Raw genomic sequence first — 20035 nt, forward strand, 5'->3', positions numbered from 1 at the left:
TTTTCTTATGTTTAATGTTGTCAGGATGAGTGGACAATCGTACGATATGGGAGAGCTGCCGCTAGGAAAGTTTCGTTACCTCAGTGGTCCTGCACATGTGTTAGGATGACATGGCGGTGTAGGCTGCGAATGCCAATCGCGGTGGATACCGAAGTCCACAAAGTTCCTCTTTTTTCCGTTTTACTCCATGGAGCTGCAAATTGCTAGAATAAATTCTTAACGAAATCTGAAGAAAATCTTAACACATTATGTCTTCTCTCCTTCTCGACTCAATAAGTTGTTTTAATGGCCATAAATATCTTCATCACTATACAAAAGTCTTTGAAGAGATTCGAATCGACCGGCAACGATACGATATAAATCTGAGGTTTTCTCTTCACGTAGGACCCGTATGCCAGGGGAATAGCTATGAATTGGACATACTAATTAATATACCTCCTCTCTGCAAAATTTTTGTAACAGCAATTACAAATCACCTGCAGACGTTTCCTAACACCAGCGTTAGCAGCTTCCTACCTCTCAGTGTAGCTTCGAACGTGGACACTTTTGTTGGTTTAAATCTAATTGAATACCTCATCTAAAACTAATTGAATACCTAAAAAATCTGTTAATATTAGCATTAAGCTTTCCACGAAACCAGATTTGGTTCTCAAAGAGTACAGTGTTCCTCCTTGATGTAGTTCATGTGCTGCAAAGTATTCGTACAGTTCATCCCATACATTTACCGTGCGGTGTCAGAAGACGACAGTGAAACGCGTTCCATCACCGTTACTTACTGTGACTTGACAGAAGCAGAAGAATTCCAGACAAAACAATTGCATGAAGAACCGCCACTAAAAGGGGAAAAGGGAGATATAAAGCATTAACAAAAACAGTAAAAAACATAGTGAGATATTTTAATATGATTACAAACTAAAGAAATAGTTTTGGGCCATAGTAGTGGAAGAAAAAAGACATCATTGTAAAAACAGTGACAAGCTTCCGCTGCTATCGGGCACGAAACTCGGATCGTGAACTTTTTTGTTGGAGCATTACCCGACAACATTAAAGCATTGTATACCACCCAAAGCTGTTAGTGGTAGCAGGCGCCTTCGACAAGGGGCGAGGGAGAGCAACGTCGCCGGGCAGCCGCTTTCGGAAACTAGTAAATGGGTCCCGGATACCGTGGCGTTCACAAGCAGATAGTCTGTCAAGCAATTGGTTACTGTTATTAGGTGAATCTGCTATTACCGGTGTGTCAGAAAGTGAAATAAATTGTAACTATGCTTTCATTTGACTCATGACATCAACACTCAGACGAAAGGCGTTACAAAAATGTAGCCCAGGATGGGTCTCGACCGCGAGACTTCACATTCAGACATCACACGTTTTGCCACTTTCTTCTTCTTTTTTATCTTATTTGTTTGTTATCGACCACCGAATTTGTTCGAGACGGACGTCCAAAACCACCCTTTCAAGTTCATCGTTGATCCATTCACTCAGCTCCTGTTTTTATAACAAAGGTAGCTTTCCTCCTAAGGCAAACACATTGAGCTACTGTACCAGCTACCAATGAACAACAGTCGCAGACGAAACAAACTCACTCGAATTGCAGGCAAGACTTTTTCCAGGAAATGCCGCAGCATATAACGTTGCCAGATCGTGCAGATGGCCGGACTTAGAATACTTATCAGTATGGTCAGGTTATTTGCCCAACTCGCGATCGGTGTGGACTCGGGCTCTGCGTTGGCGCGCGGCAGGACATGTTTTATGTCAAAGAGTGCACATATATACACTTTTCACTCTACTGCTCACTTTGTAAACACAACTCAAAACAAGCGAAAGCATTTCAGATATAAAAATGCTGTGTTTCTAAAAATACACTGGTGTACTACACTCCTGGAAATTGAAATAAGAACACCGTGAATTCATTGTCCCAGGAAGGGGAACTTTATTGACACATTCCTGGAGTCAGATACATCACATGATCACACTGACAGAACCACAGGCACATACACACAGGCAACAGAGCATGCACAATGTCGGCACTAGTACAGTGTATATCCACCTTTCGCAGCAATGCAGGCTGCTATTCTCCCATGGAGACGATCGTAGAGATGCTGGATGTAGTCCTGTGGAACGGCTTGCCATGCCATTTCCACCTGGCGCCTCAATTGGACCAGCGTTCGTGCTGGACGTGCGGACCGCGTGAGACGACGCTTCATCCAGTCCCAAACGTGCTCAATGGGGGACAGATCCGGAGATATTGCTGGCCAGGGTAGTTGACTTACACCTTCTAGAGCACGTTGGGTGGCACGGGATACATGCGGACGTGCATTGTCCTGTTGGAACAGCAAGTTCCCTTGCCGGTCTAGGAATGGTAGAACGATGGGTTCGATGACGGTTTGGATGTACCGTGCACTATTCAGTGTCCCCTCGACGATCACCAGAGGTGTACGGCCAGTGTAGGAGATCGCTCCCCACACTATGATGCTGGGTGTTGGCCCTGTGTGCGTCGGTCGTATGCAGTCCTGATTGTGGCGCTCACATGCACGGCGCCAAACACGCATACGACCATCATTGGCACCAAGGCAGAAGCGACTCTCATCGCTGAAGACGACACGTCTCCATTCGTCCCTCCATTCACGCCTGTCGCGACACCACTCGAGGCGGGCTGCACGATGTTGGGGCGTGAGCTGAAGACGGCCTAACGGTGTGCCGGACCGTAGCCCAGGTTCATGGAGACGGTTGCGAATGGTCCTCCGATACCCCAGGAGCAACAGTGTCCCTAATTTGCTCGGAAGTGGCGGTGCGATCCCCTACGGCACTGCGTAGGATCCTACGGTCTTGGCGTGCATCCGTGCTTCGCTGCGGTCCGGTCCCAGGTCGACGGGCACGTGCACCTTCCGCCGACCACTGGCGACAACATCGATGTACTGTAGAGACCTCACGCCCCACGTGTTGAGCAATTCGGCGGTACGTCCACCCGGCCTCCCGCATGCCCACTGTACGCCCTCGCTCAAAGTCCGTCAACTGCACATACGGTTCACGTCCACTGTGTCGCGGCATGCTACCAGTGTTAAAGACTGCGATGGAGCTCCGTATGCCACGGCAAACTGGCTGACAGTGACGGCGGCGGTGCACAAATGCTGCGCAGCTAGCGCCATTCGACGGCCAACACCGCGGTTCCTGGTGTGTCCGCTGTGCCGTGCGTGTGATCATTGCTTGTACAGCCCTCTCGCAGTGTCCGGAGCAAGTATGGTGGGTCTGACACACCGGTGTCAATGTGTTCCTTTTTCCATTTCCAGGAGTGTATTTCAAGGAAGATACAGAGTTATTACGTTATTAGTTATGCATATTATCATTTACAAAATATATGTCAAATGTGGATTATATTACCAAACTATTAACTACTTGTTTCCCTAAGAAAACATAATATTTCAAATTTACTGAAGGTATTATGGCTGTTAAAATCTTTTTGTTCATTTGACATGTTTTCAGAAGTTATTCCTTTGTGATACATTATTTCTAACTGTTCTAGTAGATCAAGTTGTTTATCTTGGTTGTCTGAGTGGATTACAGTATAGTACAGTTAGGCTGTTGTGGATATCACTTAGTCTGCATCTGTTAAGGTACATGTAGTTGACTGCTGGGGCTTTGTGAGACTGGTTTAGTCTAAAAGCATCAGTGTGTTCTTTGTAATGATTGTGGTAACTTCTTACTGTTTTGCCTATGTAAAATGCAGGACAGCTGTTTCATTCTAATTTACATATTCCTCTGCGTTCTGTTATTGGAGTGTTCATGTTTACTGGGTGAGGTAAGTAGTGTCAAAGTTTGTTGTTTTAGGCGAATGATATTTATATTTTGGTGTTTCTAAATAAGTTATAAATTTTATTATGATGTTTGCTAAGTAGGGAATGCTTGTGAGGAAGTGTAATGTCAGTGGTTATTCCTGTCGCGCTTCTATGAGAGATGATGTTGGATAGTTCGTAAACTGATTTTCCTGAATACCCATTATTCATAGCAGTTGCTTTTATTGTATCAATTTCATGTGTTAGCGCCTTTAGTTACAAAGGTAATATGTGTGCCCTGCGCAGCATAGATCTAAATGTAGCATTCGTGTGTGTCTTGTATGATGAGATATGCATGTATTTTGATATTAGTGAAGTTCTGTTTCCTATAAATCTACAAATTGTGCTTTTGTTGCTCTCTGACAATTGTGAGGTCTAAGAAATTTATAGACTTTGTTTCTTGTACAGTTGTGAACTTTATTTCATTGTGGAATGAATTGAATAATGTGAGAAGCTCATCAAGTTCATCTTTTGCGCCATGAAATTGAAGTGGAGTGTTTCTACGTATCTTCTATAACACTTAATTGTTTCACCATATTTAGTTTTTCTTAAAAAATTATTTTTATATGTGATTGATAAATATGTTACCCTTAGTGAAGTCTTCTTTCTGTGGGTAAATTTTGTCTTTAAAAGAGAAATAGTTATTACATAGTAACAGTTCAATCAGATCGACCAACTCTGAAATCTCTGGTATTGTTAGCTTTTTTGTTTTTGATAAGAGTTTTTCCGATAACTTCAATTGTCTCTTTGATATGTAGACTTGCAAATAAATTAACCATGTCAAATGAAGCAAACCTAGCTCTTCTGTCGACTTTTACATCTTTGATGAGAATTCTTAACTCAGTGTATTATTTATTTTTATATGGTTTCAGAAGTGTAAAATTCCCTGGAGATGATATTTAATTGTTGGGAATGTTTGTATGCTGGGGTATTCTTGGTGTTAACAATAGGTCTAACAGTAGAGTTAGGTTTTTAGTTCTTTGTTTGTGGGCAGTGGAGTTAGTTAATGTGCTGCTTTTTATTGCCTTATCAGACAGCAGGAACTAACTTAAGTTAAACATTTTCTGTAATATTTCTGGAATTTAGTGGTTAGGTCAACTCAGTAAAGCTGTTTTTTGAGAAAAAGTTGAGTTTTATTAATGAAATCATTTCTGTAAAGGACATCAGCGGAGTTTCCTTTATTTACATTAGTAAAGATAGTGTGATATTCATTGAGATTATGTTTTAACTGTTTTAACAAATTTTTTTCTTCAAAGATTCTATTACAGCATTCTTTCACTTTTTCTCCTCTTCTTGAATAATTTAAGTTATACTTTGTTCTAAGAAAAGCTGTTAGTTATGGTTCAGATGTTCGTTGTACTTACAATGAGATTTTTAAACTTATGGTGACCAAGCATTGGTGTTTAATAACTTTATTCAATAAGATTTGTGCTGTATTAGTGAAGCTGCTCTTGGTTTTGCTAACAACTCTCTCATAGAAAGGCTGTGTTTGGAAGTATCATTATTATGGGCAGTGGAGTATTTCTCTTTAAGGCACTCATTTCCTTTGCATGTTTATTAGTTAGAGCAGTACTAACTGTTGGGCATAAAACTGTAACATATTCATCAACATAGTTCATTTCTAATGTCTACAACATGTTTATTACCTCAAGATGCAGGTGGTGAAGGTATCTATTAAGTTCTGCTGTAACTTAATTTCTTAGCATAACCCGGCTCTCTCTAATTTTCTTCTGACTTTCATGGCTGATTATGAACGGAATTTTTCATGATTTTAAAATAGTTTGGAAAAAAATCATTAGATACACATTCTTTCTTACATCTGATGTTGCAGGACAGTTTGGTTAGCTCAGGTATCGTATTTTGAAATGAATACACCGTTCTCACTTTCCAGATAGGCAAATACAAGTTAATTTTACCCATTGGCCGTCAACTTTCTTCCCAAAACTGTATTATGTTCGTAAAACAAAGAACAATCACTTCAGGCACAGATGTGATTTCATTTCAATGCGCGATACATTTCGAACCCTGGGATCCTATTTTAGACGCTTTTCCAAATTTAGAGCAGCCGTTGGATAATGTAATCCACACTTGATATATTCACAAGTGTTTGTTTTGTAAATGATATCCTGTAGAGCTATTAATGTAACACCTTTTTATCTTCTTTGAAATAACATCAGTGTATTTGTAGAACTGGAGCATCCTTGCATTTTAAATTCTTTGACTTCTTTCATTTGTTTTTACAAAATCTGCTGTAGGACCGAAGTATAGTGTGCACATAAACATATTTACTCATACTTTGCTTCTAAACTATTTTCCACCACCGGAAACAATGATATTGTAAGATTTGCCTCAGCTTTATAAACTTATATTCACAATGTGCCAAGTTGTAATAAACCATTGTAATTTTACCAGGACCAGAGTTACCCTAAGTCTAAAAAAGAAAACGCTGTATACTGTCGAAGCAACTGAAGATAAGCCTCCAGGGCTCCAAACGCATCTTGTATCAAAGTAAAATCACGATTGCGACTGAAGGCAATTTTATGAAAGTAATACAGTCTCAGAAGAAATACTGACAGCAATGGATAAAATTAAGTCAGATATTTTTGTCTGACGTTTCTCCTAACGATGTCATCTGTCGATCATTTTTATTTTTGATTCTGAATATGAATTTTATGAAAGACGGTGAAGTCTTCAAAGTAGGAAATAGGTGCTATAAATGCGTTTTCTGTTTTTGGGATCAGAATGGACACAAGCCCATGCTTCGACATATACAGTGATAAGAAAATAGAAATGTAACTGAATGTATTCTCTCCTTACGAGCATAATCGTGTGTCCTCACTTAATATTAATGTCTCCATGCAATAAATAGTTTTCGCCTTTTGTATTCCACAAATCATAGCCGGTGGAGTATAGAAAAATACTCCACGATATGGTGCTTCAACGAGAGAGGTTACAGTTCATACGTGAACATAAACCTCTTTATCTTGCTGACCTCTAACTGTTCGACCAGAATCGATTATTTCAGGCATCGACTAGATCTATATGTTCCTTTGCCTTTACATCTTGAATTCCGCTGTGATATTTATTAATACTGATTTCATCTCATGGGATTTGAAATTTTGTAATGCTTGTGTCTGTCTGCTACAGCTCATCATGTCGTCAATATTGCTACTCACAATGATTTCATATGTTTGATACCAGCGAGGAAAATAAGCTAGTTGCTTTTAGAGAAGCACTGTGTCAAAATAAACACACCTCTAATACCACTGGCACTTGAGGCTGTTGTGTTAAAACCTAATGCCTTTAACGTGGAGCTGGAAACATTAGTTGAGTGAAACCTTCGTAAGTATCTCTGGCCGTATCTTTTGCATGGTTAGACAATCGAAATGTGCGTACAATCATCGGCACAAACATATTTGTGATAAATTTATATTATACGAGCATAAATACATACCTAATTGTTAAATTTCATATTCGCTTCGTTCTCGCCCCTTCTTGTCTCCTCGTTCTTGCTCAGACACTATCCTTCTCGAATAACTGGTGTTAACGTAACTGAACCTTATCCGTCCTTTTAACCGTTGACTGATCATAACGTAGTTATCTTCTGCAGTTATACCGATCTTCGAAACATTAGCATGTGCTATTTTCTCAAGTGTTTGAAAAACGTCTTTCTCGTTTCGTTTATGAACGTTCGACGATATTTCAGCATGTTTTTGTAGTTGCCTCCATTACTGACACAAATCTCTTAATCTAGGCATCTATTTTCTGGGTCAAAATGAGTGCTTTTTTTGAATAAATGATATCTTCCTTCCCAGCTAATGTCGAACTTTGATGCACAGCTACTTTAGACATCAGCATATTGTGGAACGAAACATTAACATTCGTTGGATTGGACAATGCTCCCAGTTATTTCATGTTGCTAATGCGCGAGCATACATATTTTGACTTAAAATGTAACTAAGACTAAGAAACTGCACTTACTTCTGTTTATGCATTCCCTCAGAACTGAATCACTACTGGTATGGTCCGCGTTGGGTCGTAGGAAGGGACAACTCTGCTCCCCCTGCCCTGTCTCCATCAGTCTTGGGGTCAACGACATCCTCGTCACCCTACCGTGGTGATCTGTAGAACGAGAATACATTCAGTTACGGAAACTGAAGTAAGGAACGGGCGTAATTTAGTAACAGAATTAATTTGTCCTGTGACGAGCTGAGGACTTTATCGTCACTCTTATGTTTCCGTTGTCCCTTAGTTGCTTCACGTTTTTATTAAGAATATCTTCTTACAGATATGGTCCAGATATGAACTAAACAAAACATTGTTTCTTTACGGGAGACGCTTCTCGCTTAGTTTTCCTCACGAAGCATGGTCAGTCGTCTCTAATACATATCTACAGCAAGAACGCGGTAGTTACATGCATGCAGCAAAAGTATTACCGGGCACAGAGGATGTTTCGTAAAAAGAAGAAAAGTTAAACGTGTCTCACATAAAAGTTAACAGCCTTTTATTTATTTCAATAGACGGATCACATCTCCGAAAACATAATAATAATAATAATAATAATGGTCATAATAATAATAGTAATAATAATAATAAAGAAAGTTTTCGCTATATTTCTGCATTTCTCTGATTTTCATGACCCTGCGGCTCCACTCCCCTTGTTTCTTGTGCCCAAATTACTTACAAATGGAGCCAAAGTAGGGGTACCCCTAGAAACGTTACGCAAAACTTTATGAAAGTGCCATGTGAGATCCCCCATATATATGATTTATGAAATCCGAGAGTAGATTGATAATTGTGCTGACTTTACGTGAGACTCGTTATTCATACAATTCCTGATTGCTTACTTAAAATACTGCATCCAGCATGGTTGGATTAGAAGTACAAGATCAACGTCTTCCGGATCCTGTCGTACGGTGCTACCGCTCGTATCTGTTATTCCACAACTGGTTAGCATAAATCTCGAAATATTACCTTAGGACTGGTAGGGAACATAAAGTGAGATCTGCTTCAAATTTTTCCTGAAGTGTTAAGCCAGTGCTTCTCAAACGGCCTGCGGCAGCAACTAACAGCAACGTCTCTCGCTCTTTTAATGTTAATCATCATCCATATAAATTCACAACGGGAAACGGCAATAACCACAGATCAAAAGAGGGTTCAGGGCTTTGTCATGGGATTGTTTGGTCGTTGCAAGAGTGTTACAAAGATGTTCAACAAATCCAAATAGCAGGCTCTGCAAAAAGCGTCGTGCATCATGCCTATATAGAGGCATGCTCCAAACATTAAGAGCTCACGTTCCACTGCAATTCGAGACATACTCGTACACTATGTGATCACAAGCATCCTAACGTCTAATAGTAGACATTAATATGGCGTGTGTCCACCCTTCACCTTTATGACGGCTTGGAATCAGCTGGTTACAATTGTAATGAGGTGTCATAATGTATTTGGTAGAATGGTCGCTTTTCCTCAAAAACTGAAGCCAGAGGAGGTATTGATGTTGGACGCTGGGTTCTGAGGCGAAGTCGTTGTTCTAACTCGTCTCAAAGGTATTACATTGGACTTAGGTCGGAGCTCTGGATAAGTCTGTATATTTTCGGAATATTATTGGCCACAAACAATTTCTAGACCCGGAATCTGGCAATAAATTCCATTTCAAGAACTTATTGACCACAAACCATTGCCTCACAGATGCTGTTTTGTGGCAGTGTGTATTACGCTGATGCAGTCATCACCTCTGAACTGTTCCTCCTCTGCACGCAGCACATTCCGCCGTAAAACGTGTTCATATCCTTCCATATTTAACGTTTTCTTAATCACATTGAGATAATCTCACCCTCATCAAGCAAAACACTCTCATACCGTGTAAGCTTTGTACAAAAATTTGTTTGTAAATGAAAATACTGAATGTTGTGGTTTCAGAAAGTTTCTCTTCTTGTAACCTGTACTTTACGTATCATGTTTAACTACGGAGAAATACTAACAGCTGGTAGACCCTGTGTTGCCCAAGTTAACAAATGGTTCAAATGGCTCTGAGCACTATGGGACTCAACTGCTGTGGTCATTAGTCCCCTAGAACTTAGAACTACTTAAACCTAACTAACCTAAGGACATCACACACATCCATGCCCGAGGCAGGATTCGAACCTGCGACCGTAGCAGTCGCACGGTTCCGGACTGCGCGCCTAGAACCGCGAGACCACCGCGGCCGGCCCCAAGTTAACACTATCGTGAAACAAAACAGTAAACTTAATGAAATACTGAATTTTGTATGCTGAAAATCAATCTAATTAAATACTAAAGTAAACTAATTTTGTGCTCAGTGAAAACCATGTAGCTAAAACTCAATATTGAAGTACATTATAAAAGTTCTGTGACATGAAGACCAATTTCTGACTTGAAATGTCCACAAGAATAGAACACTGCTCTACTCGAAGCGGAAAAATAACAATTTCAGGTGATCTACATTGTTCATTGTAAAATTATCTGGTTGCTTAGCACAACACCTGATAACTGTGACTATGAATTGTTACCACTTACAATGCAAACCGAGATCTGCCCCGAAATAAAAGTAACGTGCTTCTTGCTCACCATGCTATTTTCATGTCTGGTGCACCGACGTTCTCGAAAGCAAATTGAAGTCAACAGATGCGTGAACCGAAGAAAAAAATGAACTATGCACTACAAATTTTTTTTATTTGTTAGAAACAATCTGTGGCTTCGTGTGGCATGAGGTGTAATGCACTCACGGCAAAATATTCAAAACTTCATTATGAATGATGTAGGAGCGTTTTACTTTAAAACAAATAATTCTCTTATTGTCAAAAAAAGACTGTGTAACGTAAGAACACCGTAAAAATTACAACATATAGCCAATACAAAAATTACTTGTTCCAACCAATTGCTTTATTTGTGACATAATGAAAGAATATCAAATTAACATTAATCATGAACGTTATTAGTTATCAGAAGGATAAACATTTCTTTCAATTAATAGTTATGACAAGCAAACATTTCTTTCTCGCACATAAAAATTTTTCCAAAAAATATTTTCTATCAATAACATGTGTTTACAGGCGAAATGTCATCTCCATAATAAATATTCTACATAGTTTCTCTCAGACTCACTGATACAATGTCTCTTTCTTTAAAAACTCACCCGCTCGCTACAATGCCTCAAATTAGAATTCTCTAGTGCTGCACAACTAACTGCTGATCAAGTGCACCACAGATTACATTCAACATAGTCAAAGACTGCATTCGCTACTCGTGCAGCGCCCTCGTTCGTCTTTGTCTCAGTACAGGAAAAGTGGAGTACTTACAATGGCAGGAAGCTTATGAAACCTTAAAACCGTAACACTATCTCCTCCTTACTTCAGTCTTGCCACTATACATCATAGCAGCTAACGTATTCTGGGCATTTGTCAAACCGATACCGTTCTATCGAACTGTCACATTTCTGTAGGAATATTTGTTTATCAAGATTCAACGTGAATTACTAAAAATCTTTTCTCAGTTCTGAACACCTCCCCAAAAGCATAATCAGTAAGCTTAACTGTTTCGTGTTATGTACGCCAGCCTCGCAACGATTCGTGTTCAGAACTGTTTAAACGCGCACCCGACAGGGATACGCAAGTAGCGACCACAGAGTACATTAGCGGGGCACGGCGCTCTCCAAATATGCCCAGAGTATGGAGAGGTAGTCACAATAAACGGCCATTCTGTATAGACTTCTTGGTGAACGAGTCCTTATAAAAAGCAAAGAACTGATCACTAGCAGTTCGCATACCCTTTTGTAGCAAGTTGTCGTTTTTACCACTTGAAAAAAAAATACGGTTTCCACTCTTTGTACTTCGCTTATGACGACGTTGGCACTCGTCTATGGAAGGCTTTACACGCTACTTCCCTTGTGTAGTAGCTCGTACTCATATCACAGCTTGCAGAAACAGTGAAGGTTTTCAGAACCTGTGTACTCAACGTTCACCAGTGCATCAGTGTTTGTCGATTGGTGGATTTGGAGTGGACCGCTGATTTCCAATACACATATTTCAAACTTGTAACGAACTATATATGATAGTATGTCCCGTGATACTAAATGACGCAGTTCCTCGGTTGACGCAAAACGCACCGTATAGAATAACTTAATTTACGTTGGCTATTTACATCCGGGAGAGCGGCGATCACGAGCCATTTCATAGTTGTGGATGAAGCCACGTAAGCAGATTATTCTCCACACCAAATGAGATTGCCCCGCTGAATATTTTGCTCGTGAAACATTGGAGGCTGCTTCATAAATCGGAAACGTGACCTCAGAAGCGTGCTCACATTTCCGAGAGTCTCACGAGGCGTGCGTAGCGAGAAATACATCGAGAAGTTCTCGTGTGTCTCTACACACGCCGTCTCCTTTCTCTTTCGTACTGAAATTACAGAGGACGAATGCACATTGAAATCCCATAAAACCATATATAAATTCTCTAACCTATCAACCGATGTTAAAAAACCAATACTGAAAATTAATGGACACTTTTAAACGCCCCCAGCAACGAAGCTTGGGCTATAAATGATGAGAAACATCGAAAATTAACACATTATTTTTCGGTGTTTGTTGTCGGGTCCATGTTGCTATCGAAGAAACAGTGTCTCTCACTTTCCAAGCATTTATTCCGACTCACGGGGTCTGCTGGTGAATCGGAACTGGCATGTCAATTTTAAGGGGTATACCCCAACTGTCTGCGTCTAGTGTAATACGTGATTGAAGAATCAGTGTAGTATCGTTTATTTTAAAGTTCAGCCAACCAACTGCCTTTTAACGGTATATGACCAACAGGATTGGACACTATCCCACATATTTACTATCAAAAACAGTCTTGGTCACAATTTATTTGTTACGGTGACCAGTTTCGAACACTGCTGTGGTCATCTTCAGACCTTGAAGTCGTATACAAAGCTTTAATTAGGGGGCTACATACATGAAAGAAATTACATAAAGTTATGAAGCTATAAAACGATGAAATTACCAATGAGTAAGGACCTTCTTCTGCTGGAGAATCACTACTGGAGAAACCAGTGCACGTCATACTATATATAATGGAAGTGGGTTATCGGTCGAATAACAATGTAAAATTTCTTACTTAAAAGAACATTGCCATCTCTTATTACACCAGTAAATCGGATCTGTGTAGCGTGTACTATACATGTCAGTTAACGATTATTGCAGCCTACTCACTGAAAACCGTTTCAATAAAAGACATATTGCTGCTCAATAGTTCATCGTCCGACGTGACGGTCTTTGCCATTCCACTTTCGCAACAACTTTGTTAGAAAGAAGCCTGCTGCCACATCTTTGCAATGCCGTTTATCCTCACCATGGCAACCAATAGTTTGCCTATTGACTTTACAACAATTTCAGTGGAAAGAAGCCTGCTGCCACATCTTTGGAACGGCGTCCAACTTCAAAATGGCAACCAGTAGTTCCAAATGGTTCACTAACAGGCCTTGAGAGGGAAACCCATGTACTGTCAAAATGAAGTTCACTTATCCTACATGTTTAAATATTTTTAACGTTCTTTAATTGACAATAGCTGTTAAATAAGTTAAGCTTAGTTTGTGTTTATTTTCCTTCCTAGGCAATGTTCTTTTAATAAAGAAATTTTACTTTGTTATTCGACCTATAACCCTTGGTTAATAATGACATCATTCCGTCAAAAGTGGGCGGAACCTCCATTATATATAGTAAGACGTGCACTGGTTTCTCCAGTAGTGATTCTTCAGCAGAAGGAGGTCCTTACTCATTGGTAATTTCATGGTTTAATAGCTTTATAACTTTATGCATTTTCTTTCATGTATGTAGCCCTCTAATTAAAGCTTTGTATACGACTTATAGGTCTGAAGATGACCACAGTAGTGGTCGAAACCGGTCACCGTAATAAATAAATTGTGATCAAGACTGTTTTTGATTGTAAATATTTGTAACACTTCGATCACTGTTTCACTCCCACAATGTATTCAAAAGTAACTATCCCAAATGCTGGAGAGGTTACACCATATGACCCATATTGTCATTCAAAACATAGTACTTCTACTGTGGTCCCTATTACAACTGAAAACGCAAAGTACCTGGAAGACACAGAATTTGAAACACTGAAACTGACAGATAGGAATCCAGCCAGTTTGTTGCATAGTACAGGTGAAGTATGGTGTTCCAAAGCGACAGAGAGAAAAAAGAAGATGAAACTTAAGACAATGCGCATTCCAATTGGGCCCATACACAAAAAATGTACTCTGTCTTCAAAAATCTTCGTCCGATTTCTTATTTTTGTTTTTTCTTGTAGGACTGCGTCTTTGCCCCGCTCTGGCTTCCTTCCATCTTTTACCGGCTCACCAACGTCTCTTTACACATTGGTAAGTAGGACCTTGCCTGTTTGGGTAGTACACTTTCCTCCATCCTGTCGATATGGCTTTGCCATTTTTTTACTGTAGTCGGTTTTATCTTGTCATTCAGGGCAAAGATATTTACATACTGATGAATATACTCATTCCTTATTCTGTCCTTTCTAGTTCACCCCTTTATTTGTCTTACAAATCTCATTTCTGCTCCTTGTATTTGTTATTTTTCCATGATACCCTTGTATTGCTGCCATATACTAAACTATGGACTGCCATTGTCTATAACATTTCTGGCTCTCATTTTACGAAATTTATTCTTTAATGTTCTTAATGTTGCGACTATTAGTTCGTATTTACTCAGTTTCTCCTAACTTCCAGTTTCTGTCGTGTGATACATCACAGACTAGATACTTAAATTGACTTGTTTTTATTATCGTTCCATCTATATCGCTCTTAGTTCTTATTATATTTTCCTTTGAATGACATTAATTTGGTCATGATTGTGGAAGTCTTCAAATTATGTGTATTGGCATTTTACGTAAATCTTTGTACCAGGATCTTCTGTTCATTTCTGCATTCCGAAAGGTTATTCGGTCGTCAGAAAACAAAAGCTTAGACTCTTCGCAAGTGCTATTTTCAAACTACGGTGCACATCTGCCCATTCGCGTAGGATGTCGTCAATACAAATATTGAACAGTAAAGGTGACAGACCTAGGCCCTCGTTGACATTTATTGGTTCACTCAGTTCTTCATTCATTTATATGCCTTTCTTTTTACTATTAGACGCCCTTTTAAGAATAGTAATTAACTGCCTGAGGAAGCCCCTCTTACCCGTAATCCCCCATAAAACACTGTTTCTGATATGTTCCAAGATCTTATCATAGTCTGTTAATGCTGAAAGCTATTCTGTGACGAATTGTATTCGTTTCTCAATATTTTGGTTCACTACGAATATTTTTAAACAATGCATGGGCGGCCTGGCGTAAAGTCACACTGTTCCTCAATCAGTAAGGTCTCCGTAATTGTTTTCATCTACATGTACGTCGTACTCCTAATGCCACCTAATTGTATGTGGCGAAGGGTAGTTTTTGTACCACTTAGCCCTTAACCCTGCTCCACTCGCGAATAGCGCGTAGGAAGAATGATTGTCGGTAAGCCTCTGTATCGGCACTAAATCCTCAAATTTTCTCCTCTTGGACATTATGCGAGACTTATGTAAGCGGAATTAATATGTTGTCCTACTCTTCCCGGAAAGCGCTCTCTCGAAATTTCAATCATAAATCTCTCTGTGATGCACGACGCATCTCTTGTAACGTCTGCCAATGGAATTCGTTGACCATTTCCGTAAGGCTCTAGCGCTAGCTAAACGATCGTGTGACGAACAGCGCTGGTCTTGGTCAGATTTTCTCTATCGATTCTATCTGTCCTACCTCGCAGGGATCCCAGGTACATGGACAGTACTCAACACGTGATCGAACAAGCGCCTTAAAAGCTACTTCCTTGCTGGATGAGTTGCATTTCGTTAAGAATCTTCCCAATACTTCTTGATTCCACAAGACAAAACCTACCGCATGTATGAAGATATGTACTTAGGGAGAATTTTAACTTCCATATAGGAATACAAAGTTTATATTTAAAAAGATACATCCGACTACGGAAAGTTAAATCTCCCGCATGCATGCGCATACAATCGTGCAGCACTGTTTATAGTTTTAGAGTTTTAATTTTTCTTTGAAGGATATCTTAACGGAGACAACATGTAATTCAGTTTTCATTTACCTTCCACAAATGATCAGTGTCTGTTTGCAGCAATTGCAGCAACTGAATCCTGGAACCGGTTTGTAGTACTACAAACATATCCGCTAACGAAACCAACTAATTCTCGGTTAGCGTTACTAGTCGACTTCTGCGAGCTACATGTAAAGCTTTGTTGAAAGCACTCTGTCTTTTACAGCCCTTTACAAAGAGAAATTGTAATCGTGACATATACACACGCAGGAAGAATGCAACCACACTGTACTGGAATTTCATATAATCCATTTCGTATCACTACGTGGTATGGTTCACATTTTTCCTACTTTGTCTACTATGTCATTCATATACACTGAAGCACCAAAGAAACTGGTGTTCAGACATATGTAAATAAGCAGAATACAGCGCTGCGATCTGCAACGCCTATATAAGACAACAAGTGTCTGGCGCAGCTTTTAGATCGGTTACTGCTGCTACAATGGCATGTTACCAAGATTGAAGTGAGTTTCAACGTGGTGTCATAGTTGGAGCACGAGCGATGGGACATAGCATCTCCGAAGCAGCGATGAAGTGGGAATTTTCCTGTACGACCATTTCACGAGAATACCGCGAGTACCAGGAATCCGGTAAAACATCAAATTTCCGACATCACTGCAGCCGGAATGAGATCCTCCAAGAACGGGACCAACGACGACTGATGAGAATCTTTCAACGTGACAGAAATGCCACTCTTTCGCAAATTGCTGCAGATTTAAATGAATGGCCATCAACAAGTGTCAGCGTGCGAACCATTCAACGAAACTTCTTTACTCCTGATGACTGCACAAAGCTTTACGTCTCTCCTGGGCCCGTCGAACCGATACTGGACTTATGATGACTGGAAACATGTTGCCTGGTCGGACGAGTCTCGTTTCAAACTGTACCGAGCGGTTGAGCGTGGACGGGTATGGAGATAACCCCATGAATCCATGGACGCTGCATGTCAGCAGGGGACTATTTAAGCTGGTGGAGGCTCTGTAATGGTGTCTGGCGCCTGCATTTGGAGTGATATGCGACCACTGATACGTCTAGATACGACTCTAACAGGTGACACGAAAGTAAGCTTTCTCTCCGATCACCTGCATCCATTCATGACCATCGTGCATTCCGACAGACTCTGGCAATTCCAAGAGGACAATGCGACACCCCATAGGTCCAGAATCGCTACAGAGTGGCTCCAGGAACACTCTTCTGGGTCTAAACATTTCCGCTGGCCACCAAACTCCCCAGACATGAACATTATTGAGCATATGTGTAATGCATTGCAACGTGCTGTTCAGAAGAGATCTCCACCCCTTCGTATGTTTAGGGATTTATGGACAGGCCTGCAGTATTCATGGTGTCAATTCCCTCCAGCACTACTTCAGGCACTAATCGAGTCCATGCCAAGTCGTGTCGCGGCACTTCTGAATGCTTGCAGGGAACCCACACTAATTAGGCAGGTGTACTAGTTTCTTTGCCTCTTCATCGTACATTGTGAAAAGTAACGGTTCTTTAGCACTTCCTCGGAGTACATCTAAATTTACTTTTACGTCTGAAGATTTCACTGCATAAAGAATGGCATGCTGTGTTATGTTTCATAGTAACTCTTCAGTTCAATCACACAGTTGGTATGGTATTCACAAAGTGGCAGTGTCGAACGCCTTACCGAAGTCAAACACCACGGCATTTACCTGGGCGGCTGTTTTTACTGCTTTCTGGGTCTCGTTGACGAACAGAGCTAGCTGGGTTTCACACGACTGTTGTTTTCGGAACCCGTGTTAATTCCTACAAATGACTATTTCGGTCTTCAGAAACGTAATACGCGAGCGCAAAACATGTACCAAAATTCTACAACAGACCGACGTCAAAGATATAGGATTATAATTTAGTGAATCTGGTCGACATTATTAATTGAAAACGGAGATAACATGTGCTTTTGTCTAATGATGCTACAAGAGGAGCAAGTTCTTTCGCATCTCTATAAGCATTGTGCTGGTATCCCGTAGGTTGTTCTGTTCAGAGATTTGAATTCCTTTGCTGTCCCATGGTCACTTGTTTCGATACAGCCATTTTGTCGTATTACAGTGCGATCTTTGTCTATGAAACGGCTTTTAAAAAAAAATCGTTCTGCATTTTTTCTGTCATGTTCTGTTTAAATTTCATTATTATCAGATTATCCGGACAGATGGACTCTATCTCTTTACTGATTTAACGTAAGATCAAAATTTCTTAGGATTTCGTCAAGTCGATAGACAGAATTATTCGTTCTAATTCGGTGAAAGCCTTATGAATGGCGCTCCTCATGTTAATTTTGACTTTATTTATTTTTTGGTTGTGTGCGAGTCTTAGGCTATGTGTAGATGTTCACTGAAGCTCTCTTTGGTTTCATAGCACTTTCCTAATATGGCTGTTGAACCTCGGCGCGTCTTTTCCATCCTTCACGAATTTGCTCTACACATGCCTGTACAAATGCTCTTTAACTTTCTCCACTGAGACACAACATCGTTAGTGCTGGACGAGAAATATCATGCTGACTACCCAAGTAATCATAAATCTGTTTTTTCTAGAACATAAAGTCTTTGAAATTCGGACGAACATTTAGGAGACACGAAGCGCGATTTGTGTGTGTGTGTGTGTGTGTGTGTGTGTGTGTGTGTGTGTGTTTCTAATGTTAGTAAGAGAGTACGAGCCATCCGCTGTTTGTGTCTTTTATTTTGTTACATTAAAAATGTTCTAACTTGTAACTGTTAATAGACACGCATCGCAAAGCATAATCAAATTACTCCACGCTTCACTCGTTGCATCACCTCGTTGGTTACAACCAACAATCTTCAGGAGTAGTGGTGAGAAATAAGGAAAGAAGAAAAAGTTTTGAAATCTAGTCAACGACAAGATTACCAGTGGCGGGGCACAAGCTTCGATTGGACAGGATGGGAAAGAAATCGCCTCCCGAATGCTGAGATGAGACGTGTCGGTACCCCCTCTCCCCCCCCCCCCTCCCCCGCCGCTGTGATGCTCTCATCCATACGTTCGTAATACGCTGTTTCGTGTGAAATGTATGCGGGGAAATTGCCTCTCTCATATGTTCAGTTGAAATTTTTCGCGCCAATACTTTTTTGTTTTGTTGTTTAATGGGTGAATGGTATGTAAAATTGTATTGCACGTCGTTATTAGCACGAGCCGATGCGTGCTCATATAACGGGGCATTAAAATTCGTTAGTGTGCAGTGACCGATCGCAAAACTGGTGGTGAGGCACAAAACCTCTAAACCGTTAGCAGTTTTGTTACACGTTGGTAGTGTGATGCGAGAAGTATTTTGATCTTACATAATCTACTCTTACAATGTTATTTAATTTCACGATAGGTTACCTATGCTCCTTACGCCAGTGTTGCTTCACAAAAGAAAAACTTCTTTTTCTTTGATGATAAATATGAGGGTTGTTTTCTGAGTGATATTAAGCCCGTACAAGGAAAACCTCGTAGCTTACATTCAACAAAGATGTCATAACGACGTTCCTGGGCATTGCAGGAATTTTTTTCGACAGTTCTGCAATATGTTTGTAATGAAAATCTGCAGCTAACCTCAGGAACCAGCACACGCCATATCCACGATGCTGAAATGAGATACCGAGCCGATGGTGGTAATTTCTACAAGAAACGCAAACCATAAAGGGGTATCAACGCGAGTCAGACTATTTCAGCTACAAATATAAATACACGTTTCTCACGTGATACGATGAGAATTATTTTGCACTTAATTTCAATTCAGATCTTTATCAACAACGTATTTGTTAGTGTTACGGGAAGCTGAAAACGGATAAGCATCAACCTGGCGTTCGTCAAGCGGAAAGGCAATGAGCATAAGAAATCGTTGGAGGTGCTAAAGGAATAAGTGCAAAACACCTTTTGGTTATAAAATCAGGTAGTTAATACACACATATCTGGTTACGTTTAGGTTTACTGAAATCAGTATGAAACTTACTAGTTTTTAACTATCTCTCAGGTGTAATGTTGCACTGTTGTCATTTAAGCGAACGTATACATGT

The 20035-nt window shown here is 40.2% G+C and overlaps 1 protein-coding gene across 1 annotated transcript in view; it reads left to right on the forward strand.

The window, feature by feature from the left end:
- Window positions 1–20035, forward strand: part of LOC126281967 (nose resistant to fluoxetine protein 6-like) — a 381389-nt gene that overhangs the window by 24665 nt on the left and 336689 nt on the right. The window contains exon 2 of the mRNA XM_049981343.1: window positions 14162–14231. The gene's annotated coding sequence lies outside the window, so the exon portion shown is untranslated. The remainder of the gene's footprint in view (window positions 1–14161; window positions 14232–20035) is intronic.

The sequence above is a fragment of the Schistocerca gregaria genome, chromosome 7 (genome assembly GCF_023897955.1).
Source record: "Schistocerca gregaria isolate iqSchGreg1 chromosome 7, iqSchGreg1.2, whole genome shotgun sequence".
Classification (NCBI taxonomy): domain Eukaryota; kingdom Metazoa; phylum Arthropoda; class Insecta; order Orthoptera; family Acrididae; genus Schistocerca; species Schistocerca gregaria.